Raw genomic sequence first — 25870 nt, 5'->3', positions numbered from 1 at the left:
ACCTGAATGCGCTGGGATGACCGGAAAAGTTACATGTTCAGTCAGCCATTCCCTGCAAGCCTATGGCTATGCATTCCAGCGTTTTCCTTCTAAATTCCACTTGTTATGTGCAGTCGCATGGATTGGGGATATGTACCTCGGTTTGGGTTTAAAGGGGAAATCTTTGACCATTTTTATATCAACTATCGAGGATCTCAAGTTCACATGGATCGCACTATGATCAAGTGCATTCTGGTGCTATGATGATTGTGACAGAAGTTGTTAGCTGCAGAAGCAATGGATATGTAAGTGTAACGTCTCTTTTGATCCTGCTTTCTTTATTTTTCAAATCATTAATATTTCCATTGCTTTTCTTCTTGCATAATTGCTCTAATCTCCATAAATTTTGTGTTGATAAAAATTGCTAGTATATGCAGTTGTGGAATAGGAAAAAGGTCATTTGCTTACTGGAAATGATTATGCTTGAACTCTGTTCAAGATAGGTCTCAGCTATGATAATGAAAATATATTGAGCAAAACAGGAAATGTGTTATTTTTTAATGGAATAGATTATTCCTTAACTCTGCTCGTGACAGGTGTCAGCTCCAATATTAAAAATCAGTGCACGATACAATTTTTCTCATCTGGAACTGCGCTTAGAAGGTGTTTGGTCTGAAAGCTACGCTCTTGAATACAATGTGATATAAAAGGTTCATGAAATCATCAAGTATGGAAATGCTTGACCGTTTCTGTAAATTACATAGTACAATATTATCAGTTTGTTTTTTTGCATTATTTCCGAGTTCTCTTGCAGTACTATTCAACAACCTATCTTCCTGCCTACTACATAAAAGAGGGTTTTTGTTTACTTAACATGGTAGCCTGATTAACAAAGTCATGGTTTATGTCAGTTATTTTTTCCACTACCAAAGCAACAGCTCATCTTCCCACCTACTAGATATACTACTGCTTGATTGCTTAGTTCCCCGCTTAAGAAGCTCCACCGTACTTCTATATGATCCTAAAAAAATTATGTTCTAATTTTGTGGAAAGAAACGCATGGTGCTGATGTTTTGAGGGCTGATGTTCATTTCTAGAGGCAAATAATCTCAGATCTCTATGTGAACTATAATCCCATCTAGATAATCCCCCTCGATATAGCTCCCATCATTTGCACAACACAATCTAGCATAAGACGGTTCTGATTTGGATTATGGGTGTTTCTCCAAAAGCTAGGATTATATGCCTGAGAACAGACAAATAATGTTATAAACTTACCTTCGAGGCAAACAGAACCATAAGAATAGGTGGCTGCATAGTAGAAGGCGTCTAATCATGTTGTTCGTATACACTACAATATCTTTAGAGAAGCCGACAAAAACAGAGACATCCTAAATTTGGTTTTCTGTTCTTTCTTGTCATTTAAGAAAAGAAACATTAACTCTTGAGTTATCATTAAGGGAATATGCCTTATTAGCATACTCTTATGGTGGTTATTATTGCTCAACGTTGTAAGGAAAAAGAAGAATATCACGTTTTTGTCTTAGAAAAGGGTTGTGGCAAACTTTTCATAGTATAAGAAATGGAAGTATAGATAATTAGATCAGCTGCATTTTTCCTTTGTTATATCTGAAATCCAGAAGTGCAGGTTTGTGAACTGAAAAAATGGTGGTTCCATGCAGGATTTTGACCTCCATAGGAAATCTACAAGGGGAACAACAACAAAGGAAACTGGTGTAAGATTTAGTACCAATACTCGGAGATGAGCTACCATCAAGATTATGTCTCGACAATCAAGTATAGTGTCAGTAGGGATGGCAATTTTATCCATGGATCTGGATACCCATGGATACCCGACCCAGTTGAGCAAGGGTATGGAGCACATTTTTGCCCATGGGTCCGCGGATATGGATACCCAGGAACAGCTGGGTTGGGCACGGTTATAGTTTGTGCTCCATGGATATCCAATGGATACCCGTATGACATGTGGGGCCATACGGCAGTGACAGTAGAAAGAACGAATCAATGGGAAATGGCACGCAATATGCAACTGGTGCCATAAGCTATATGCTGCAAAATCAACCTCTGGTATGTCACACTTAAGGACTCATCGTATTACTTGTTGCCTACTTATGCATGTAGCTTATGTTGACATTTGTGAGTGATGATGTTGAGTTAATTTGATCTTTGGGAAGGCTTCATGCTGAAATTTCTATGCCCATGGAGCTCCATGGGTATGTGGGTATCCAGTGGGTTTGGGCATGGGCACAAGTTGTGCCCATGGATAATTTGGTGGATGGGCAGAGGGTAGGAAGATGGGTCGTGGGTTGGATTTGGACCAGCTCCACCCGCCCCAAACCCGACCCATTGCCATCCCTAAGTGTCAGCACTTATGGTAAGCAGATATGAATGTTTCTAGAATAACTATTGGTTTGATCTAAAAAATTATTGTTATGCACCCACATTATATATCTAAAGTTGGTACTATATATAAATTCGAGGAGTAGTATAAACAAAGCTGTACGTGAACATGCAAAAAAATCTCAAAAGAAAATAAGGTATCAGATTAGTTTCATAATCACAGTTATGCAAGAGAATACAGAATAAAGTGGACTATTGCTTGAATCTCGAAATAATGCATGATCCATATTAAGTTAATTAGCAATACCATGTCACTTCGATACTTCAGATAATATTCCTCCAAACCTGACGAAAGTTCTTTTACGGTTGAGATCTTTGTTAAAAGGAAATACAAATTCAGTATTTTTGCAAGATAACTGGTGTTGGCTGTTATGCAGGATTTTCTACTGAACTCACAGAAGTAGATTGTGTATCCCATCCAGCGTTCAACCTAAGGGACATCCAGGGGACCACTTTGAATAGGAAATTGTTTGTGTGGAGGAAAATGCATGGTACTAAAGCTAACCTTCCTTTGGTCCAGATGAAGTCAAGGCAACTGGGTCTTCTATCTTCAAACATCAATTTGTTAGTTTTTCCTGGCTTCAGTGCATCCCCTCATATTACTGTGTTTAAACTACATTACAGTGTATTAATTAAGTAAAATTTATCTGAAGTAGATGTAGCACGACCTTTAGAATTTTGCACACGGGCCACACCAATTTCGAGTAGTCGTATTTCTACATATCTGCTCACCAAATAGCCGCATGATTATTATGAATGTGGTAAACTCTGAAGCTATCTTCTTTATTAGTCCTAAAAGAAACTGAACTATTTGTGTGGGGCCAGAGAAGTGTACTTTCAATACAAACTGCAATTGCTTGGGCAAGATAAATCAACTCAACACTGCAATTTTCCGTATGAAGTAGTAAGAGGAGGCGTACAATTGTAAACTGATTTAGGCTGAAGGCTAGCTGCATCATTGGGGTGTGGTCAAACCCGGCAAGCTGCAACTATGTGGAGCATCCACATTACTGCCACCACATGCTTGCTAAAATGGTTAATCTGAATGTCCTGTACATCGGCCACATCTTCGGTGAGCATGCTCGATGGCAAGCTCAGGCAATTGTTGTTGTATTGAGTATCCAGATGATAACCGTCATGAAAATCACTACATGGATCGATGTGCCCATCATGTCTGGTAGTAGATGCTGTATTATTTGAGCTTGATAGAGTCTGACTATATCCCACGTGGTCTTGTTTGCATCAAAAGTGTGGCCCACTTTGGAGAAGAATACACCAACCATTTTGGTAGTGAGCATCTCAATAGTTCTATTTGGGCCTCATTCCCCTAATACGCTAGTAATTGTCTCCTTTCCCGTATTTCTCCTAGTCTCACTCCCATACACTTCATGATCTAAGAGAGGGAATGCTAGCAGCCATGGTGGCAGTGTCCCCTTCGGCCATTCTTGCAACTTGAGAGGATGAATGCTCTAATGATGTGGCGCAGAAGGCATCGGCGCCAATGAGTTTGCCACCATCCTAGTTGCGACGACAATGCGACAGAGCATATAGTGGACGACAGAGCAACACGGTCAAGGGAGACGGCTCATCAGATGAACCCACAACACGCGGAAGACCAGTGTAGTAGAGAAGAGGATGAGTGGTCTCAGGGGACGAGCCAAGTGAGTAGTCTTAGGTAATGAACGAGACGGGGAAGTCGTAGGTGATGATGAGCTTGATAAAGAAGCCACTAGAGGTAGAAGAAACCTCAATCCCTAGGAAGCAGCGAAGAGGACCAAGATCAGACATAAGAAACCCATTATGACGAGCCTCACAAAGGCAATGTACTTAGAATCATCGCCAGTGATGATCGACATATAGAAGAAGAGTTTGACCACGAGTTGAAAGGTGGACAAGAAGTGTAGGATCATGAGCACTCGTCGAAAACTAGCCGTAATCACCACTAAGACGAAATGCTCAAACTAGGCACGAGGGGTTTGCTTAAGGCCACAAAAGAGCAATGAAGACGACAAACCATGCCATCGGGAAGAGAATACCAAGGTGGTGGCTATATGTAGACCACATGCAACAGGGAGGAAGAGAAATGATATCCCACATGCCTATGCGCGCAAGAGCAACAATCTCCTCTACAATCACATGCTGCTATTCATGATGAACAAATGTGTCATAATAAGAATTCGTCTCGAGAAAAGCGCCGCCAGAATAACCATAGCAGTCAATAGGCAGAAGCGAGCGAGCTTGGAAGCCATAAGTAGGCTGAGCTGGATGCGGTGCGTTGCCAACATCAGAGGCCATAGTAGTCGAGGGAGATGGCTCATTAGAAGGATCCACAACACGTGGACCACAAGTGTAGTGAAGAAGATTATAAGGGGGAATCATCGGGGAAACCTCATGGATGAGCGAGCTGAGGTAGCCTCAGGTAATGAACAAGGTGGGGAAGCATGTGGCGACGTGTGGGTCTATAACAGTATTACGGGAAGATGCGCTAGGATAGGTGGGTGAGGGCAATAAAGGAGTGATAAGTGGATAGGTGGACGAGGGCAATAAATGAATGATAAGTGTATCAGGAAAATTGAGGGAAGAAATATCCTCAACGGGGGAGGCCGAAGGAGAGGATGGACATGGATAGAATCAAATGTTACATATCGAGAAATGCGCATTCGATGACTAACAAGATCGCAACACCGATAGCCCTTTTGCTCATCACTGTAACCTAAGAAGACACATTCAACAGATGCACACCTTTAGAGATTGAAACTGGAGAACTTAAGGGTGTAGTATGATCAATCCAAGATATATTGGATTTATATGTGTAATATGATCAACATGATTGTGAAAATTGATGGACTATTACATTGTCTTGGATTGACTTAGTAGTAAGAAAACAAAGATATTGGAGTAATTGAAATGTTGTTTGTGTTAGGTTGAATGATATATCTACTTGGATTCTAGGTCGGAGTTAAACTTGAGATTGGGCACTTGGATTAGTGATATTTTGACATGAGCTTGAAACATGAGAACTTTAGGTTGAGCATGATCAACATGAGATGTATTGGATTTATATAAGTAGTAGTATAATTGGCATCAATGCGGTATTGGTGGACTATTGGATTATTTTGGATATTACTGGTTGTATTCTAGGTTGGAGATAACTTGAGCACACGGATTTGTGATATTTTGACCTAAACTTAGTAGCTTGGATGTGCCCCATATAGATATGAGCATGGAGATGATACAAATGGATCGTAGTTGGTAGACTTTGATGACTTTGCTAGCCCTCCCCAAGAATGTTACAAGTACAAGATCATCATGGGAGGATGATTTGGGTTAATTAGAATAGATGACAATTTCAATGGTATGAGCATTGTTGGAGCACCTGATCGTGCTTTCATTATGTGTTTGTGCTTCTTTAGATGAAGTAGTAGGAGGAGAGTAGTACTTATGAAGTGATATTATATTGGTGGATAAAAAGTTCTGTAATAACCTTGGAACATGTTGGATTTACTTAGGTGATTGTGATCTTGAAAAACATCTGGTGGATAAATAACTTCTAATTTTTGCATTTGTAGTCATCTAGTGGAAGCTTGCTTTATACTAGACTTGGATAACCATGATAGTGGCTTGGTTGGATCATAGTTATGATTTGTAATAGATGCACACCTTTAGAGATTGAAACTGGAGAACTTTAGGGTGTAGTATGATCAATCGGATATATATTATTGACAGCATGATTGTGAACGTTGATGGAACATCATCTTGGATTGAATTAGTAGGAACAAACTAGAGATATTGGAGTAATAGAAATATTGTTTGTGTTAGGTTCAGTGAAATATCTACTTGGATTCTAGGTCGGAGTTAAACTTATGATTGGGCACTTGGATTTGTGATAATTTTCACATGAGCTTGAAACTAGAGAACTTTAGGGTATACACTACTAGTGAAAACCTTATACACAGTATCATAGCAGTAGCGCTGGACAAAATCATGTGCTACTACTACTTAGTAGAAGAGCCCATAAATAAACCGCGCTACTGCTATATCTTTAGCAGTAGCGCGTACTAGCAAAAAGCACTGCTGCTATGTTTGAACTGGGCGCACATGGCTAGCCCAACTTAGTAGTAGCGCGTATCCTCGCCCAACGCTACTGCTATTCTCCTTAGCTGTAGCGCTTTTCTCGCACATGCGCTACTACTAACCCTACCTTATCCTCCCCACGCGGGCGACCCTCTCTCGCTCCCTCTCCCTCTCAGTCACTCTCGCCCGCGCCAATACCCGTCGTCCGTCCTCCACCGAGGTACTCCCTCCATCCCTCCCTCTTCCTCCCACCGCGCCCTCCTCCCTCCGCCTCCGGCCACCCCCTCCTCCCTCCTCCTCCGACCGCCCCTGATACGTCTCCAACGTATCTATAATTTTTGATTGTTCCATGTTATATTATATTCTGTTTTGGACATTATTGGGCTTTATTATACACTTTTATATTATTTTTGGGACTAACCTATTAACCGGAGGTCCAACCCAGAATTGCTGTTTTTTTTGCCTATTTTAGGGTTTCGCAGAAAAAGAATATCAAACGGAGTCCAAACGGAATGAAACCTTCGGGAACGTGATTTTCGGAATGAACATGATCCAGAGGACTTGGACCCTACGTCAAGACATCAACCAGGAGGCCACGAGGTAGGGGGCGCGCCTACCCCCCTAGGCGTGCCCTCCACCCTCGTGGGCCCCCTGTTGCTCCACCGACGTACTCCTTCCTCCTATATATACCTACGTACCCCCAAACTACTAGATACGGAGCCAAAACCCTAATTCCACCGCCGTAACTTTCTGTATCCACGAGATCCCATCTTGGGGCATGTTCCGGAGCTCCGCCGGAGGGGGCATCGATCACGGAAGGCTTCTACATCAATACCATAGCCCCTCTGATGAAGTGTGAGTAGTTTACCTTAGACCTACGGGTCCATAGTTATTATCTAGATGGCTTCTTCTCTCTTTTTGGATCTCAATACAAATTTCTCCCCCTCTCTTGTGGAGATCTATTCGATGTAATCTTCTTTTGTGGTGTGTTTGTTGAGACCAATGAATTGTGGGTTTATGATCAATTTTATCTATGAACAATATTTGAATCTTCTCTGAATTCTTTTATGTATGATTGGCTATCTTTGCAAGTCTCTTCGAATTATCAGTTTGGTTTGGCCTACTAGATTGATCTTTCTTGCAATGGGAGAAGTGCTTAGCTTTGGGTTGAATCTTGCGGTGTCCTTTCCCAGTGACAGTAGGGGCAGCAAGGCACCTATTGTATTGTTGCCATCGAGTATAACAAGATGGGGTTTATTTCATATTGCATGAGTTTATCCCTCTACATCATGTCATCTTGCTTAAAGCGTTACTCTGTTCTTATGAACTTAATACTCTAGATGCATGCTGGATAGCGGTCGATGTGTGGAGTAATAGTAGTAGATGCAGGCAGGAGTTGGTCTACTTGTCTCGGACGTGATGCCTATATACATGATCATACCTAGATATTCTCATAACTATGCTCAATTCTGTCAACTGCTCAACAGTAATTTGTTTACCTACCATGAATACTTATGCTCTTGAGAGAAGCCACTAGTGAAACCTATGGCCCCAGGTCTATCTTCCATCATATTAATCTTCTAATACTTATTTATTTCCTTTGCCTTTTATTTTACTTTGCATCTTTATCATAAAAACACCAAAAATATTATCTTATCATATCTATCAGATCTCACTCTCGTAAGTGACCGTGTAGGGATTGACAACCCCTTATCGCGTTGGTTGTGAGAATTTATTTGTTTGTGTAGGTGCGAGGGACTCGTGCGTGGCCTCCTACTGGATTGATACCTTGGTTCTCAAAAACTGAGGGAAATACTTACGCTACTTTGCTGCATCACCCTTTCCTCTTTAAGGGAAAACCAACGCAAGTGCTCAAGAGGTAGCAGCCCCCTCCTCCCTCCTCCCTCCTTCGCCGGCAGCCCTCCTCCCACTGCCCCTCCCTCCTCCTTCTCCGGCCGGCCCCCCCCCCCCCCCCCCCCCCCCCCCCCCCCCCCCCCCCCCCCCTCCCTCCCTTGTCTCTGTTCTTGCAAATTGTAGGTAATTTAAATGTAGATTTTAGAATGTAGACATTGTAGAATGTAGGTTTTTTAATAGAATATTTTTTTGACTATTTTAGGTGTTTTGAATAAAATAGAAGTAAGAAAATTTAGGGTAGAACTAGGGTAGTAGAATTTTTAGCAAGTGTTTAATAGAACTAGTTTATTTATAGTAAGTGCTTAATAGAACTAGTTTATTTAGTAAGTGTTTAAAATAATTAGTAAGTAAATTAATAAACTAGTTGAACTACTTTATTTTTAGAAAGAACTAGTTTTTTTCTATTTATAGTAAGTTTATATTTAGTAAGAACTAGTTGAATTAATAGAACTAGTTGAACATGTCATATTTGTTGTTATTTTTTTATTTTAAGCAATTATTTGGGATGTATTAGTAATAACTTATAGGGTTTTTGCTTTTGCAGAAATCAAGGAGCCCCTCCATCATCCCCGCCGTCGTCCCCGTCACCGACCCCCTCGGACCTCGAGGTGAGACCAGCCAAATCTCCATGTCAATATGAGTCCTATAAGATATATATGATGTAGATAAAAACATGTATATCCTATGTTGCTCAAATAGGATATGTGGTTGCCCAAGTGGCCGGTCATGTTCAGGTTACACCTCCGAGTGGCCTATGTTTTGCTGGAGTGTTGATTAATTTACGTTCCGGCAAATTTCAGGCGCTCGATATGTCCTTTTTTAGCAAAGGTCATGCCGGATTTTTCAGTGAATTCTGGCATGACTTGTGCTAGAATATGTAGGAAATATCGAGTGCCCTGGATTTTCTCGAAAAATAATGATCTAATTTAGGTTTTTTAGTACATATATTTAATTGTACAAGTTTAATCTTTGAATTATGAACGTAGGAAATGTTGTACTCGTATGACAAAAGTCTCCCGGGGGAGTGCAGCTGGTGCCATGACGATCGAGGTCTGTGCGATAAGTTCCCTCACCTGGACGATGATCGACGCTTCAGCATTAAGCTCGTGGAGACCTTCGACATTGAAATGGTACGCAACGATGACAAGTTTTTTTCGTAATTAAGCACAACTTCAACTATTTGAACAACTAATTTTCATCTTTTACAATTTGACTAGCTGATCCCATGCCATGCAAGACGCTATGTCTTGGCAAGGATGGGTTTTGAAGACCATGAAAATTTTGAAACAAAGAAAATACACCTAAGGACCCATCATGATATGGATTTTGAAGTAAATCTATACAATTCTCAGAGCGTAACCGGTTTTGGTTGCCAAAACTAAAAAGTACTTTGCAAAATGTATGATTTTTATGAGGGTATGATTGTCACCATGGATCTTGGTGATCCTGACATCGAGCAAAACAATGTGGACATTTGGGTCCTTGTTGATACGCTTCCGATTCTACCACTATGTGAGTTTCTCAAACAGTATTAACTAATTTATATTGTTTATTTCAAAATAGTTGACAGCTTATTTCCATTGACAGCTTATTTTCATTCTTCAAAGAATGTGCGGAAGATGGTAGACAAAACCCACTACACCGATGGCTCCGAATTAACTTATAAGGAGAAAAATCATCTGATCGCATTTTGTACTTTCTTTGAGAATTACAATACCTATTATCGAACTCCTCCAAATTATGGTGAATACGTGCCACTAGTGCACGTGTTGAACCACGATAACTTCTATGGAGATACCATCGTAAGATTTTTTACTATTACAACATCCGTGCATCTTTTGCATACTTCTAAAACTAGTGCATTATTGCTAACTACGAAGTTATTACTATGTCTTTCAACAGAAAATCCCGATGGATTGTGTGCCTCATCTGATGTATTACAATGGTTGCCTTGAAGATCTGAACATACAGCTAGGTCATCCTACGGATCTCACCTGTGCATATCAGATTTCTGAAACCGGTGAACACATGCTAATCAAAGAGTGGAAAAAATGTTTGGACATTTGTAAGGAGGTACTTGGAAGCAACATTAAGCGAAAGGCAAGAATTGGAGACACGATAATCTACATTCTCCATAATGGAGAGCCAGGGGCTATCTTGTTTTTTGCTATTTTACCTTAGAGAATTGTCACATCCCTAGCTTTACCTTGGTCTTGGACTATCTTGGTTGTTGCATCATGTTTAAATTCAAAGGAAAATTGAATTGAGGGAATTCCCAAAGCCACAAAAATCTTTTAAAAATGAGCAAGTTAAAAATTTCTTCAAATGAGCCCAAGGAAATGTTCACTTTAATCCCTGAAAATATTGGCAAGAGGTAAAAATCATAACCAATATTTTAGGGCATTAAGGGTAATTAATTTGGGCATTTTGAATTAAACCATAATGTATTTGAATTGGCTTTATTTCTGTTATAAAAGAAATACATGTCCAATAATTTTGGAAATTATTGTGGGGCTCTAGAGTAATATCTCTAGTCCATACAATAATTTACGGAAGCAACATAAATGGTTTAGTTTTAAAACTAAATCAAAATAGAGGAAAAAATAGAAAATAGAAATAAAAGAGAGAGAGAGAGAGTTACCTGGGCCGGCCTACCTGTTCTGGCACTGTATCGGCCTAGCCCACTGAGGGCAGAGCCGTCTTCTTCCTCCTGCCAGTAGGCAGAGGGGAAGCGTGGCGCGCGCGTGCGTTCCCGGCCACCTCCTGCTTGCCTCCCTCGACCTGATCCGCGCCCGGAGACGCCCGACGCCTCCCCTCACTTCCCCCTCACTCTCTGCCCCCCCTCTGCTCTCTCCTCGCTCACGTCCGAGCGCAGCTGCCGACCGCCGTCCCGTGAACGTGTAGCACTACGTCCACCGCCGCCTTCATGCCCCATGGCTGCGTCTACTAGCTCCGCCTCGATGCCGTGAATCTCCAAGCCGAAGAACGTGCCCCGGATGCCCTGCAGCGTTGCCGCCATCGTCATCTTCCTCACCGCCTCGTCCACCGCACGCCGTTGCCGAATTTGCCGCTGACAGGACGTCCCCGAGCCCATTTACCCTCCCTACGAACTCGCGGTGAGCCCCCGAGTCGTTTCCCCCTTCTTCCCTGGTCGCGTTTGACCTCTAGGCCATAGCCCCGCCTTGGCCGAACTCCGGCCGCCGCCATGGACGACGAGCTCGATGCTCCTGCGCTCTCCCGCTCGCCCCAGCACCACCAACATGCTCATTGCGTCCCCGGGAAGCGAACGCGCCGCGCCGTTTGCTCTAGCTCATGCTGAAACCCCGCACCCGCTCGAGCCCGAGCTCGGACGCCACTAAACCTCGTCGCCGACATCGTTTCCGGCAACCCCGCGGCCTCCCATCCGGTCCTTTGGATGCGGATGAGCGAGAGGACCTCCCTGGTGCCAGCAGCGCGACGAACTACCGTCCCTAACGCGAGTCCGGCGAGCTCTCACCGTTGGTTTGTTCATCGCCGACGTAGGTCCGGCGATGCTGACGTGGCTCTAGCTTAATTAGGCCTAACCACTAATTAGCACTAACCTAATTGACCCTATGGGTCAATGACATGTGGGGCCCGGCCCCTGATTAACTTATTAGTTTACGTTTAATTAAACTGGTTTAGTCACTGTGAGACCGACATGCAGGACCCACGCGTCAGGTTTGACCTGACCGAGTCTGTTGACCTGCTAACATCATGCTAACGCAGTAAAGAATTTTCTGGATTTAAACTTATTCAGAAAATTCCAATCTATCCATATGTACCATTTTCATGCATGTTAGAACAACTTAAGGCCACTATTTAGGAAAAATCAAATGAATGGTATTTAAATAACCACATGTGGATTTTGAATTTGAACTTTGGGTTCAAACCAACTTCATTTAATTGTGTTGCTAGTCGCATTAGCTCAATCAACAACATATTGCCATGTCATTATTATGCATCATGTTGTGCATTACATTGATTGTGTTCCTTCTCTGTTGCCGGTGGTTGTCCCCTCTCGATAGACGTTGTACCGACGCTGTGATCGTTGACACTGATGAAGACCCAATGATATCTTCAGAAGTGCCAGGCAAGCAAAACCCCCTTGTTCATTCCGATACAATCCCACTCTCTCACTCCTGCTCTCTTTTACTGCATTAGGACAACAACAATTCAACTGTTACATGCTGCGGTAGTTGAACCCCTTCCCTCTGCATGACCTGTCATTGCCACAGTAAATAGATGAAACCCACTAGCATGAGTAGGAATTGTTTGAGCCCTGATGTGCCTACTCATTCATGCTTGTTGTCATGCCTGCTACTGCTTAGAGTTGAGTCAGGTCTGATTCATCGGGAATGAATTGGAACATGGTGAACATGTCCTACCGTTGAGAGCTAAGTGTGTGAACATGATTTGGTAAAGGTAGCGGTGAGAGGCCATGTAGGAGTACATTGTGGGTTGTCTCACTGCAGCCGTTCTCAGGAACTGAGTTCTGTGTTTGTGATCCATGAACAGTTACTACCACAATTGGGTTCCGGTAACTCGGCCCCTCTCGGCTTATTAATCAAATCGATCTCTGTCCAGGAGTTGCAACTAGTTTCTGGTGTTTGTAGGTAGTGTTAGTAGTCTACCAAGTGGCACCCGGTACAGGTGGGCTTGGGACAGACTAGGCACAGTGGCACGATGTACCAAGTGGCACCCGGATGGTGGGCTTGGGAACCCTGCACACATCGTTTGGGGCCGTGAGCGACACCTCGGCCGGATCTCCTTGCGGATGGAACCAGAAGAGGCGATAAAACTAGACGAGAGACTTGTGTGGTTAGTCAGGTCGTGGCCGACACCCTCACTCGGCTTCCGCTTGAAGGTTGCCGAGGTACATGACGTGTACAGGGAGATAAGTGGCGAGAGCGTGTGTGAAGAAGTACACCCCTGCAGGGTTATCATTATCTATTCGAATAGCCGGATTCCTCGGATATGGAAACTTGGACCCCTTTCATAGTTCATAGACAAGTAAAAGTGGATACTCTAAAATGCGCAAGATAAGCGTGAGTGCTATGGATGGCGTTCTCGTAGGGAGACGGGAGCGGATCCATAGTGGTGTATTGGTATGGGGAATATGTGGACTCGTGTGCGCCACCTCAAAAGAGTTACTTGCAGTCGTAGTTCAGGATAGCCACCGAGTCAAAGCTGGCTTGCTGCAGTCAAACTCCACCACCCCCTTTGTTGATACTGATGCATATGTAGCTAGTTCTGATGTAAGTCTTGCTGGGTACATTTGTACTCATGTTTGCCTATGTTATGTTTTGCAGAGAGACGTCAGTCTCGCTAGTAGTTCCGTGCGGACTTCGACGTTTAGCTTGATACCTCAGCTACGATCTTGTGCCCTCGACAGGATCTTGTAGATAGTCAGGCTTCTCAGCCTTTTTCATTTGTAGATGTCTGTACTCAGACATGTTAAGCTTCCGCATGTGCTTGTTGCTCGTATGCTCTGTATGTTGGGTCATGAGACCCATGTTTGTAATATCTCGCTCCTCGGAGCCTAATGAATAAATACCTTGAGTCGTAGAGTTATGTTGTGATGCCATGTTGTATTTACACATATCGAGCATATTGTGTGTATGATTGAAATGCTTGGTATGTGTGGGATCCGACAACCTAGTTGTTCATCCTTGGTAGCCTCTCTTATGGGGAAATGTAGTCTTGTGCTTCCATGAGCCATAGTAGTCCGCTACAGCCCAGTTCACCGGAGTCCTGCTAGCCCAGCACTACTGCTCTGGAACACTTGACTGGCCGGCATGTGATTCACTTCGTTCCTATGTCTGTCCCTTCGGGGAAATGTCACGCGGTGACATCCGGAGTCCTGCCTAGCCTGCTACAGCCCGGTTCACCGGAGTCCTCTTAGCCCAGTGCTACAGCCCGGATTCGCACGCTGCTGACTGACATGCTTGATGTTGATTCATGTATGCGTGTCCCCGTAAGTTAGTGCCACTTTGGATTCACGACTAGTCATGTCGGCCCGGGTTTTCTGTCATATGGATGCTAGCGACACTATCATATACGTGAGCCAAAAGGCGCAAACGATCCCAGGCCATGGTATGGTGACACCTGTGGGAATACCGTTCATGAGGCCGCAAAGTGAGATGAGATGTTACCGGCTAGATCGATGTGACTTGGAATCGGGGTCCTGACAATGTTGGTATCAGAGCCTGACTGCCTGTAGGATTACCAAGCCATACTGGTCGAAGTTGACTCTAGAAATGCTTTAGTTATATAAGGGAATTGATTGTGGAAGGGAACGTAAGGCTCTTTTTACTCCTTTACCTTATGCCCTTCTGATCTGAGTCAACCTCTTCTTTTCTACGGGGATTAGGAACTAGGCTTCTCTTCTTTCTCTCAGGATGACGTGTTACTAAACCGTAGTTGCCTAGGATTGTTGAGTTCAAGCCTTAGTTCAGTTCCTACTACTTCCATATGTTCATAGCTAGCCTCAGAGCCTTGATATTGTGATGTTGAGTGGTTATGCCACCATTTTTGCAGGATGTCTCAAATCATTTTGAGCATTTACACCCGTTATGCTGTCCGAGTCATCCCAGGTTTCTAAATAGCCTGATGCACTTGCAAATCTTTCCTCCATGTTCCCGTTGTATTTTTGGGCTAGATTAAGCACACTAATCGGTGTGTTGAGGTACTCTGTTGCCTTGACATGTATGTTGGAGTTAGTATTATGACCCTAGGTGTCCTCGAGAACCACTCAATATTTTGGCAATGCTTTCGTATCCCCAGTGTGATGATTCTAGCCACCATTCTCGAAAGCATCCCGTGATGCCATTTAGTTAGTAGGCCTTCTATTTCTGGTTTCTAGAGCCCAAGATTCACTCTACTTACCTCGTGTCAATAGTGTTGCTCGTACCTTTAGGATATTAGTAACCTTTGCGATATTTCCCGAGGTCTGTGGTATTTCCTTCTTCCAAATACCATGAACTGCTTATGGCAGAAGTTCTTCTGAACCAAAATATCACAACCAGAGTGCTCTTGATGAGTTCTCCGTTCTACATTGTGAATCTGCCAGTTCTACCTTTCTGCATGGGTTATCCAGAAGAAATATGTTGAACTCGTTTGACATACTAATCTATGCATCCACAACTCAGAAAGTATATGTTCCTTCGAGTTGTCCCCCTTCAGTTATATTCCGACCTTCATCTATCAATTGATAGTCAAGGGTATGTGTGCGATCGTGTTCATCGATGCCTACTATTCTTGTGGTTCGACAAGCCGTTCTATTTTAGAATGAATAGGAGAAATAAACTCCAGAACCTCATCCATATCCAGGATTGGGTCAAAGTTGTGGTATTCCGCAGATCAAATGCCAATCCAGCTTCTGCTCTGTTCTACCTTGGAGTGTTACCATCTTTATGTCAAGAATGTCTTGAGAATTACACCACCTCTTATGAATTCTTGATGGAGTGATACTTCTCGCCATCATTATTCATTCCTCGGTCCTGTGTTGTTGTAATCGGAGTGCCGACAAGTGAATTGGATGTGTGAAATCAATACTCCGAGCAACTTGTTGCTTGGTAGTAAATGGACAATACTCTCATTCTTAGCATGTTGGTTATTAAATCCTCATCCTAAGATTGATCATGCTACCTAGTCTTTATTTCCCGGTGCATTCTTCGATCAATGAGTTAGGATTACGTCAATCCCTCGCTCTTTTGATCATATCGTCTTGCTCTGAAAAGCAAGATTGTTCTCGAGCTTAGTAACATATCGGTGGTTCGTGATTTTCCGAATATCTTCTCAGAAGTATTACCAGGTTGTCACCTGACCGCTATGTGGAGTTCGTGATCAAGTTGGTTTCTTGCAAACCAGCCATTCTCCAAGAATCTGTGTCGGTTACCCCCCTGAGCTAGTTGGTTAAGCTAAACAATAACTTGGAGAGTTGGAAGGTAAAAGCTTGCCAGCTTAGTCCATCTCAAGGGATATATTTGCGTGTGTTGAAGATAGATGATATCTTCATCGATTGGTCCCTGTGATCAGTTGTTGGACCTATTGTCGTATCAAAACCTTGATTTGAGTATGGGCTATCATCAAATCAAATCAGAACCAATGATGTTCATAATGTTGTCTTACTCGTGGTGGATCCCTCGAGCATACACCATTATATCTTTTGGGTCTGACCAATGCTATCACTTGTTCACATAATTATGGAATTCCATCTCCATGGAAACCTGGATGAATTGTTGTTGAGCCCATCAGCAACACTGCTACCTTCTCCATGATTCGTGTTAAACATCCAGCTAGTATTGGAAACTTTATAAGCATTATCTTCATGTTTCGTTCATGAAGCATATGTTTGGATGAAAAAAAGTGACTACCTCTGATTCACGTGCATTTGGTGAAAGTTGCCGCCGTGAATTCGAGAAAGTTAGTTTTGCTTCCTCTAGAATCGTCCCAAGTCAGACATGCACATGTGCGAAGTATTCTGTGGTTTGGAGACTTGCAACCTTCATTCTGTATGTATCCCTAGCACACCAAGCCACTGATTGATTTGTTCGAGGCGAAGAATTTCCTTCTTATGAATCATGACTTATGTAAGGACTACGATATCCTCGATGATGGTTCCCAACCTGAACTTGATAGTGTTTTATTATAAGACTACTACGTGGTTATGCTTGTCTTGGACAGCGTGTTCACAGGTATGTAGCAGAACCAGCTCATGTTTTGGAGCTTGCTATCATAGTTCATCTCCCAAGAATCTCGCAATGTCATCTCGTCGATTTGTGTTGCAAACTTTCATTTTTCTTTCTAGACTCGATGAGTCTGGAATATCCTGACACCAACCAGATTTGAATCTCAGGCTGTGATGGTTGGGACATTTTCCCAAGAGTTATAATATTGGTCTCTCGGTAACCGGTAAAGTGGATGACGTGGCCAACACACCCAACCGGAAGACCTGTTATTGTAGTATCTTGTTCGAAGAAGTTGGCCACTTCCCCATAAGGATCTAGTAGAATTTATTCCAATAGTAGTTCCTTATGGATTTTTGTATTCCCGAAGTCTGACCTTTTACTTGATGTCCTAGATACCAAACCATATCAATAAATGGGTTATGCTAGCACATCAAGGAGAACATTAGAAGCGGAGTGCTAAATGTCTCTCAGTCGATCATCCAGATTTTGATCCCTTGGCCTCGCTAAGGTGAAACCTGAGAAAGTGTTATCTTTGTTTGTATCTGCATCCTCCACCATTATTCATCATGGTAGTATGTTGTGTTGCCAGGATCCTTGACATGGATATGGTAAAACTTATTGAATATGGAAATGCTCAAGCTCTTGAGAGCACGCGCAAGCAAAATCATCCCTTGCGTTGTCTTCAACAAAGTAGTCCACGTCTTCCATTCTAGTCTGGGTATGCCATCCTTTCGAACTCCTTCAAACGATCGTTTGTGCATTTCCTTAGGGTGGTATAGAGAGTTTAAATGATCTCTATATCAAAAGTAATTCTTTTTGCCACTTAAAGGAATCATTCTACGAGTCACCTCCTCCAACATGTCTCGTTATGGAATCATGGCAATTATCTCCTCACTACCTTGAAAACCATGCACCATCCTACTCCAGCATGGAATTATCGCCTACCAATTTGAACCTTTGTCATATGTTTATCATCCATCATCTCTGATGTGTGTTTTGTGTCTTAGCTCAAGGGATGTTTCTACGTCTCATTCCATCAGTTGATCTTGTGATCATTAAGATTGATGATCCATTCTTGTGAGGTTGTCTTGCTCTGTTATCGCCATGTTGGATGCAGTTCTCGAAGGAAAGGATGTCATAATCAAACATGACGATCGAATCCACGCTCTTATGAAGTGCAACATGGGTCGTGAAGACTGTGTCAGTTCCTGTCCCCTCTGTCTTCTTACCTCACGTCCTGAATCTCGGGACGAGATTCTTGTTTAGTGGGGGTGAGTTGTCACATCCCTAGCTTTACCTTGGCCTTGGACTATCTTGGTTGTTGCATCATGTTTAAATTCAAATGAAAATTGAATTAAGGGAATTCCCAAAGCCTCAGAAATCTTTTAAAAATGAGCAAGTTAAAATTTTCTTCAAATGAGCCCAAGGAAATGTTCACTTTAATCCCTGAAAATATTGGCAAGAGGTAAAAATCCAAACCAATATTTTAGGGCATTAAGGGTAATTAATTTGGGCATTTTGAATTAAACCATAATGTATTTGAATTGGCTTATTTCTGTTATAAAAGAAATACATGTCCAATAATTTTGGAAATTATTGTGGGGCTCTAGAGTAATATCTCTAGTCCATACAATAATTTACAGAAGCAACAAAAATGGTTTAGTTTTAAAACTAAATCAAAATAGAGGAAAAAAAATAGAAAACAGAAATAAAAGAGAGAGAGGAGAGTTACCTGGGCCGGCCTACCTGTTTTGGCACTATAGCGGCCCAGCCCACCGAGGGCAGAGCCGTCTTCTTCCTCCTGCCAGTAGGCAGAGGGGAAGCATGGCGCGCGCGTGCGTTCCCGGCCACATCCTGCTTGCCTCCCTCGACCTGATCCGCGCCCGGAGACGCCCGATGCCTCCCCTCACTTCCCCCTCACTCTCTGCCCCCCTCCCCTCTGCTCTCTCCTCGCTCGCGTCCGAGCGCAGCTGCCGACCGCCATCCCGTGAACGTGTAGCACCGCGTCCACCGCCGCCCCCATGCCCCGTGGCTGCGTCCACTAGCTCCGCCTTGACGCCGTGAATCTCCAAGCCGAAGAACATGCCCCGGATGCCCTACAGCGTCGCCGCCATCGTCATCTTCCTCATCGACTCGGCCACCTAACACCGTCGCCGAATTCGCCGCTGACAGGACGTCCCCGAGCCCATTTACCCTCCCTACGAACTCGCGGTGAGCCCCCGAGTCGGTTCCCCCTTCTTCCCTGGTCGCATTTGATCTCTAGGCCATAGCCCCGCCTTGGCCGAACTCCGGCCGCCGCCATGGCCGACGAGCTCGATGCTCCTGCGCTCTCCCGCTCTCCCCAGCACCACCAACATGCTCATTGCGTCCCGTGGAAGCAAACGCGCCGCGCCGTTTGCTCTAGCTCGCGCTGAAACCCCGCACCCGTTCGAGCCCGAGCTTGGCCGCCGCTAAACCTCGTCGCCGACATTGTTTCCGGCCACCCTGCGGCCTCTCGTCCGGTCCTTTGGATGCGGAGGAGCGAAAGGACCTCCCTGGTGCCAGCAGCGCGACGAACTATCGTCCCTAACGCGAGTCTAGCGAGCTCTCGCCGTCGGTTTGGTCATCGCCGGCGTAGATCCGGCGATGCTGACGTGGCTCTAGCTTAATTAGGCCTAACCACTAATTAGCACTAACCTAATTGACCCTATGGGTCAATGACATGTGGGGCCCGGCCCCTGATTAACTTATTAGTTTACATTTAATTAAACTGGTTTAGTCACTGTGAGACCGACATGCAGGACCCACGCGTCAGGTTTGACCTGACCGGGTCTGTTGACCTGCTGACATCATGCTGACGCAGTAAAGAATTTTCTAGATTTAAACTTATTCAGAAAATTCTAGAAATTGTTACAAACTTCAAAAAATCATATAAAATCAACTGTAGCTCAGAATTAAATAAATTATATATGAAAAATTATCAGAAAAATCCAATCTATCCATCTATACCATTTTCATGCATGTTAGAACAACTTAAGGCCACTGTATAGGACAAATCAAATGAATGGTATTTAAATAACCACATGTGGAGTTTGAATTTGAACTTTGGGTTCAAACCAACTTCATTTAATTGTGTTGCTAGTTGCATTAGCTCAATCAACAACATATTTCCATGTCATTATCATGCATCATGTTGTGCATTGCATTGATTGTGTTCCTTCTCTATTGCCGGTGGTTGTCCCCTCTCGATAGACGTTGTACCGACATTGTGATCGTTGACACTGATGAAGACCCAATGATATCTTCAGAAGTGCCAGGCAAGCAAAAACCCCTTGTTCATTCCGATACAATCCCACTCTCTCGCTCCTGCTCTCTTTTACTGCATTAGGACAACAACGATTCAACTGTTACATGCTGCGGTAGTTGAACCCCTTCCCTCTGCATGACCTGTCATTGCCACAGTAAATAGATGAAACCCACTAGCATGAGTAGGAATTGTTTGAGCCCTGATGTGCCTACTCATTCATGCTTGTTGTCATGCCTGCTACTGCTTAGAGTTGAGTCAGGTCCGATTCATCGGGAATGAATTGGAACGTGGTGAACATGTCCTACCGTTGAGAGCTAAGTGTGTGAACACGATTTGGTAAAGGTAGCGGTGAGAGGCCATGTAGGAGTACATGGTGGGTTGTCTCATTCCAGCCGTTCTCAGGAACTGAGTTATGTGTTTGTGATCCATGAACAGTTACTACCACACATTGGGTTCCGGTAACTCGGCCCCTCTCGGCTTATTAATCAACTTGATCTCTGTCCAGGAGTTGCAACTAGTTTCTGGTGTTTGTAGGTAGTGTTAGTAGTCTACCAAGTGGCACCCGGTACAGGTGGGCTTGGGACAGACTAGGCACAGTGGCACGGTGTACTAAGTGGCACCCGGATGGTGGGCTTGGGAACCCTGCACACATCGTTTGGGGCCGTGAGCGACACCCCGGCCGGATCTCCTTGCGGATGGAACCCGAATAGGGGATAAACCTAGACGAGAGACTTGTGTGGTTAGTCAGGTCGTGGACGACACCCTCACCCGGCTTCTGCTTGAAGGTTGTCGAGGTACATGACGTGTACAGGGAGATAAGTGGCGAGAGCGTGTGTGAAGAAGTACACCCCTGCAGGGTTATCATTATCTATTCGAATAGCCGGATTCCTCGGATATGGAAACTTGGACCCCTTGCATAGTTCATAGACAAGTGAAAGTGGATACTCTAAAATGCGCAAGATAAGCATGAGTGCTATGGATGGCGTTCTCGTAGGGAACAGGAGCGGATCCATAGTGGTGTATTGGTATGGGGAATATGTGGACTCGTGTGCGCCACCTCAAAAGAGTTACTTGCAGTCGTAGTTCAGGATAGCCACCGAGTCAAAGCTGGCTTGCCACAGTCAAACTCCACCGCCCCCTTTGTTGATACTGATGCATATGTAGCTAGTTCTGATGTAAGTCTTGCTGGGTACATTTGTACTCACGTTTGCCTATGTTATGTTTTGCAGAGAGACGTCAGTCTCGCTAGTAGTTCCGTGCGGACTTCGACATTTAGCTTGATACCTCAGCTACGATCTTATGCCCTCAATGGGATCTTGTAGATAGTCAGGCTTCTCAGCCTTTTTCATTTGTAGATGTCTGTACTCAGACATGTTAAGCTTCCGCTTGTGCTTGTTGCTTGTATGCTCTGTATGTTGGGTCATGAGACCCATGTTTATAATATCTCGCTCCTTGGAGCCTAATGAATAAATACCTAGAGTTATGTTGTGATGCCATGTTGTATTTACACATATCGAGCATATTGTGTGTATGATTGAAATGCTTGGTATGTGTGGGATCCGACAACCTAGTTGTTCATCCTTGGTAGCCTCTCTTATGGGGAAATGTAGTCTTGTGCTTCCATGAGCCATAGTAGTCCGCTACAGGCCGGTTCACCGGAGTCCTGCTAGCCCAGCACTACTGCTCCGGAACACTTGACTGGCCGGCATGTGATTCACTTCATTCATGTGTCTTTCCTCCAGGGAAATGTCATGCGTTGACATCCGGAGTCCTGCCTAGCCTGCTACAGCCCGATTCACAAGAGTCCTGTTAGCCCAGTGCTACAGCCCGGATTCGCACGCTGCTGACCGACATGCTTGATGTTAATTCATGTATGCATGTCCCCGTAAGTTAGTGCCACTTTGGGTTCACGACTAGTCATGTTGGCCCGGGTTCTCTGTCATATACGTGAGCCAAAAGGCGCAAACGGTCCCGGGCCATGGTATGGCGACACCCGTGGGAATACCGTGCGTGAGGCCGCAAAGTGATATGAGATGTTACCGGTAGATCGATGTGACTTGTAATCGGGGTCCTGACAGCGTTGGTATCAGAGCCTGGCTGCCTGTAGGATTACCAAGCCATACTGGTCGAAGTTGACTCTAGAAATGCTTTAGTTATATAAGGGAATTGATTGTGGAAGGGAACGTAAGGCTCTTTCTACTCCTTTACCTTATGCCCTTCTGATCTGAGTCAACCTCTTCTTTTCTACAGGGATTATGAACTAGGCTTCTCTTCTATCTCTCAGGATGACGTGTTACTAAACCGTAGTTGCCTTGGATTGTTGAGTTCAAGCCTCAGTTCAGTTCCTACTACTTCCATATGTTCATAGCTGGCCTCAGAACCTTGATATTGTGATGTTGAGTGGTTATGCCACCATTTTTGCAGGATGTCTCAAATCATTTTGAGCATTTACACCCGTTATGCTGTCCGAGTCATCCCAGGTTTCTAAATAGCCTGATGCACTTGCAAATCCTTCCTCCATGTTCCCGTTGTATTTTTTGGGCCAGATTAAGCACACTAATCGGTGTGTTGAGGTACTCCGTTGCCTTGACGTGTATGTTGGAGTTAGTATTATGACCCTAGGTGTCCTCGAGAACCACTCAGTAATTTGGCAATGCTTTCGTATTCCCAGTGTGATGATTTTGGCCACCATTCTTGAAAGCATCTCGTGATGCCATTTAGTTAGTAGGCCTTCTATTTCTGGGTTCTTGAGCCCAAGATTCACTCTACTTACCTCGTGTTGATAGTGTTGCTCGTACCTTTAGGATATTAGTAACCTTTGCGATAGTTCTTGAGGTCCATGGTATTTCCTTCTTCCAAATACCATGAACTGCTTATGGCAGAAGTTCTTTTGAACCAAAAGATCACAACCAGAGTGCTCTTGATAAGTTCTCCATTCTACATTGTGAATCTGCCAGTTCTACTTTTCTGCATGGGTTATCTAGAAGAAATATGTTGAACTTGTTCGACATACTAATCTATGCATCCACAACTCAGAAAGTATATGTTCCTTCGAGTTGTCCCCCTTCAGTTATATTCCGACCTTCATCTATCAATTGATAGTCAAGGGTATGTGTGCGATCGTGTTCATCGATGCCTACTATTCTTGTGGTCCGACAAGCTGTTCTATTTCATAATGAATAGGAGAAATAAACTCCAGAACCTCATCCATATCCAGGATTGGGTCAAAGTAGTGGTATTCCGCAGATCAAATGCCAATCCAGCTTCTTCTTTGTTCTACCTTGGAGTGTTACCATCTTTATGTCAAGAATGTCTTGAGAATTACACTGGCGGATCTCGGGTAGGGGGTCTCGAACTGTCCGTCTAAGGCGGATGGTAATAGGAGGCAGGGGACACGATGTTTTACCCAGGTTCGGGCCCTCTTGATGGAGGTAAAACCCTACGTCCTGCTTGATTATTCTTGATAATATGAGTAGTACAGGAGTTGATCTACCACGAGATCGGCTAAACCCTAAAAGCTAGCCTATGGTATGATTGTATATTGTCCTACGGACTAAAACCCTCTGGTTTATATAGACACCGGAGGAGGCTAGGGTTACACAAGGTCGGTTACAAATGAGGAGATATGCATATCCGTATTGCCTAGCTTGCCTTCCACGCCAAGTAGAGTCCCATCCGGACACGGGACAAAGTCTTCAATCTCGTATCTTCATAGTCCAACAGTCTGGCCAAAGGATATAGTCCAGCTGTCCGGAGACCCCCTAATCCAGGACTCCCTCAGTAGCCCCTGAACCAGGCTTCAATGACGATGAGTCTGGCGCGCAGTGTTGTCTTCGGCATTGCAAGGTGGGTTCCTCCTCCGAATACACCATGGAAGAGTTTGAATACAAGGATAGTGTCCGACCCTGCAAAATAAGTTCCACGTACCACCGTAGAGAGAATAATATTTCCACAAATCTAATCTGCTGACATGTTTTGCCTGCATGACATCACGCCACGGCCCGGTAATTATTTGAACCGTTTTTCTTTAACCAGTCCCGCACATAACGCGAGGCGGTTTCTTGACACGTCTTGTCAAAGCAGAGATCGTGTTCCCCTTATCACGGGATTCTCATCAATACAAATGTGGGTAACCCAACCGTGCCTGTTGGTATGACTCCTAGATCTTAGGTAAGTCTCAAACGGCCACAAGGAGCACGCCTGATATTCACCCCCTTTATTAAGGGACAGGGCTTTTTCTTCTTTCCCTCCCACGCTCAATCGAATACTTCCCCCGGCTCGAGTTCTAACACCCAAAGCCCAGGTCAGGCGCTTCGGACCTTCAATCATGTCCAGATCCAGCCTTCAAGGCCGGTGGATGCCTTCCTCCGTCACGGAGGAGGACATCAAGAAGTTGAGGGAGGCCAGATATCTGACCGCCGAAATTTGGCATAGGCTGCCCGCCCGAGGGCAGGTCGTCCCTACTCCCAAACCCAACGAGAGCGTTGTGTTCGTCTCCCACTTCCTCCGAGGACTAGGCCTCGCTCTAGATCCCTTCGTTAGGGGTCTTATGTTCTATTACGGGCTGGATTTTCACGATCTGGCCCCGGATTCCCTTCTTCACATCTCGTCATTTATTGTCATTTGTGAGGCCTTCCTCCGCATTACCCCTCACTTCGGCCTGTGGCTCAAGACCTTCGATGTGAAGCCGAAGACGGTCAAGGGGCAGTACGCAGCGTGCAGAGGTGCTCTAATAAGCAAAATTGCTGACGCTCCACGGCCAAAGGGTTCCTTTCCAGAGGTGTCCAGATTGTGGCAACAGGAGTGGTTTTACGTCACAGCTCCCCGAAGTGTCAAGTGGGTAGCTCCCCCCACCTTTCGCTCGGGCCCTCCACCACAACTGATGTCATGGATCAGCAGGGGGCTGAGCTGGGGTACAGCCAAGGACATGCCAATACTGCAGAGCCATATCCAAGATCTCTTCGATGGAGATTTCGGTCTGGTTATGGTAATGCAAGTCATGCTAGTTCGTCGAGTCCAGCCTTGCAAATGCCGGCCCCTCCGCATGTGGGAATTCAACCCGGAAGGACCGCGCACTATTTAGAATTTCCTCGGCATGACACACAAGGAGATGTACAAGTCGTTCTTCAGACCCCAAATAGAGTGTCCGGACACTACCGAGGACGTGGGCCTGAGCTGCAACCGCCCCGCTGCCCAAGTAAGTAATCCCATGGCCGAACACACTGTCATTTTATTTATCATGACATCATCCTAAAGAATCGCTCTTTGACCAGGACTGGATAACAAAGGCGGAGATGATCTGGTGTTCGGCCCCCTTCCTAAAGGCTTGGACAATCAGGTGCTGGGAAAGATGCTTGAGCCAGCACCTTGTCTGGTGCCCTCAAAGGAAGATGAAGGGGGGAATAAAGAGGGTGAAAGCGGGCCTCCATCGCTACCTATTCCAATCGAGGGAATGAGTGCCTCCGCGAGGGAGGATAACCAAGGG

The 25870-nt window shown here is 44.5% G+C and overlaps 1 long non-coding RNA gene across 1 annotated transcript in view; it reads left to right on the top strand.

Annotated features, from left to right (window-relative positions):
* The first annotated feature begins 1664 nt into the window (after positions 1–1664).
* Positions 1665–25870, top strand: part of LOC125525406 — a 48844-nt gene continuing 24638 nt past the window's right edge. Inside the window, exons 1-2 of the long non-coding RNA XR_007291287.1 lie at positions 1665–1787; positions 2367–2374. This is a non-coding gene — a long non-coding RNA (uncharacterized LOC125525406). The remainder of the gene's footprint in view (positions 1788–2366; positions 2375–25870) is intronic.

This window comes from Triticum urartu, chromosome 7, assembly GCF_003073215.2.
Source record: "Triticum urartu cultivar G1812 chromosome 7, Tu2.1, whole genome shotgun sequence".
In the NCBI taxonomy this organism is placed as follows: Eukaryota; Viridiplantae; Streptophyta; class Magnoliopsida; order Poales; family Poaceae; genus Triticum; species Triticum urartu.
Note: the sequence above shows the minus strand (reverse complement) of the source record. Positions and strands in the feature narration are given on the sequence as shown.